This window comes from Rutidosis leptorrhynchoides, chromosome 7 (assembly GCF_046630445.1).
Source record: "Rutidosis leptorrhynchoides isolate AG116_Rl617_1_P2 chromosome 7, CSIRO_AGI_Rlap_v1, whole genome shotgun sequence".
NCBI lineage: Eukaryota > Viridiplantae > Streptophyta > Magnoliopsida > Asterales > Asteraceae > Rutidosis > Rutidosis leptorrhynchoides.
The window spans coordinates 24,637,014-24,639,919 of NC_092339.1; positions in this window are offsets into that span (position 1 = coordinate 24,637,014).

Genomic DNA, 2,906 nt, shown 5'->3' on the forward strand with positions numbered 1-2,906 from the left:
TATATATATATATATATATATGATTCTATCAGCATAAAAATTGTTGAGGTAAACATGCTTGCTTATTCAATTGATTTTCAAGATACGAGTATGAACGAAATCAAAGTCTAAGTCGCCTTTCACCACTGTACCCAATACTCTAAAGCTTTTCTTTGGCCATATTTTTCCTCTTTCATGTTTTAGCTTGCAATTTCAGGTGTAATATATGTAATTCACGACGACTAACCATGGTGATGAACGAGTGAAATTGCGAATTTGATCTAAAGTATTTGCAAGTGTACAGTCCGTTTGAATGTTTTATTTTTATATATATTCTTTTGAAATTTTGTATCCTATAGGTGTAGTTGTGCTTACACGTACGTTTGATTAAGTTTAATCTAAATTAGGTTTGGAGACTCGAGTTAAGCCTAATTTGTATATGAATTAGTTAATCTCTTTCGAATTGGAGTATATCTTAGCTACAAGTCACAAGATTAATGTGATATACTAGCATTTAACCAGTGTATACTTACGGGCGTAAAATTCGAATTTAATTTTATAAAATTCGACATCACTTGAAAATCTATTAACATATGATGTCCATGCTAGGTAAATTCCGCCAATGAGTAGCATATACTTTATACGGGAGTTACAGTTAGGGTGGGGTGTCCTTTAACATGTACTTGACCTACGGACTAGAGTTTTAACACATTTAACTCATTTAATTACCAGATAAAGTAAGCATGTTAAATTGACATGTCATACGATGCAACAACTTCAAGCATAAGGTGGTGTAATGTGATGACCCGTCCAAATCCCTTTGAACGAATACATCATTCATTGATTTCATAGTGAGGTTTTGACCTCTATATGATACGTTTTGTAAACATTGCATTCTTTTAAAAAGGCACACCATAAATGAATATCTAATTCCAAGGTCTTTGACATCTGATGATTTCTACATATATACAATCACCGTAAATAATAGTTTACAATACTACATCCGTTGACAATGCAGTCAAAATAAGATACATGGTGATGATTTTGTTGAATGCAAAGTTTTCTCGAATAAAGCATGTATGACTCCATGCACATAGCTTGTATAACGTATAAGCAAACAGCGGAAGACTTATAGAAACCTGAGAATAAACATGCTTAAAAGTGTCAACACAAAGGTTGGTGAGTTCATAGTTTTTAATGTTGCGTATAATCTGTATATAAAGATGAATCACAAGTTTTCAGTTGTTTCATCCAGAAACGTTTATCAAAATATTCTACGAAATTGAGCACCCTGGTAACTAAACTTAACGTATATATAATTTATACCCTTTGTATAATCATCTTAATAATACACGCAAACCAACGTGTACGCTTCTCAAATAGCATACGTCTGTTAAAAGGCTAGTGCTCTAGCTCGGATGGGGATATCAAGCCCTATGGATCCATACACTACTACTCGCGCCCACCAGTTCTTATATCCGGCAGTTACTAGTTACCAAAGCTAAGGGATTTTCGGTTCAAACTCCGTGTAGAATCTAGTATGTACTTGTATCCATTGCGTTTAAAATAAAGTGCATGTATTCTCAGCCCAAAAATATAGATTGCAAAAGCAATTAAAAAGGGAGCAAATGAAACTCACCTTAGCAGCACATAAGGTCATTCACCAAAAAGTGACCGAAACTCGGAATGCAAAATTAACCGTAGATCTCAACCTAGAGAACATATTGAAATGACCCGTTCATATACATTATAAACGATTCACAATAGTTGATTACATCGCGAGGTATTTGACCTCTATATGATACATTTTACAAACATTCCATTCGTTTTTAAAAAACAAACTTTCTTTACATCTAAAGTTGACGGCATGCATACCATTTCATAATACTTTCAACTATAATTGACTTAATAATAATCTTGATGAACTCAATGACTCGAATGCAACGTCTTTTGAAATATGCCATGAATGACTCCAAGTAATATCTTTAAAATGAGCTAATGCACAGCGGAAGGTTTCTTTAATATCTGAGAATAAACATGCTTTCAAGTGTCAACCAAAAGGTTGGTGAGTTCATAGGTTTATCGTAAACAATCATTTTCAATATTATAATAGACCACAAGATTTTCGTTTATAAATATATGTACACTCGCAAGTGTATAAAACCGTTCTGCATATGTTGAGGCCTCAGTAACCAACCTTAACAATAATATAATAAGTCATCTTCGCAAAGATGGATATGTACACTCCAAAGTGTATAAATAATCCTCGAAGTACTAAACATCCGCCCACTAGCTCTTATGTCTAGTGCAGCCTACAGGATGGGGGTGTTAAGCCCGATAGATCTATCTTTAGGATTCGCGCTTACATGCTCTTATAACATGTAACTAAATTACCTAGCACATCAATCCGCAGAATATCATTTTTAATCACTTGTCTCTATTTCGTAAAACATTTATAAAAGCAGCGCATGTATTCTCAGCCCAAAAATATATATTGCAAAAGCAATTAAAAAGGGAGCAAATGAAACTCACATATTGTATTTTGTAGTAAAAATATATATAACGACAATGAACAAGTGTAGGGTTGGCCTTGGATTCACGAACCTATATCAGTTATATATATTAAAACATATAATAACAACTAACAAGTTTATATATTAATAATTTACATATCATATTACTAAATAAGTTATATTTATCCTATATACTTTAAGTAGTTAATATTTATTTATATAATACCTTTATTAATATAGTAAATACTTATTAGAGTAATTTATTAATATAATATTTATCATTTATCATTAAAAAAAATAGAAATTTATATTAAGGTTTATATGTGATAAGAATATATATATATATATATATATATATATATATATATATATATATATATATATATATATATATATATATATATTAATTATTAT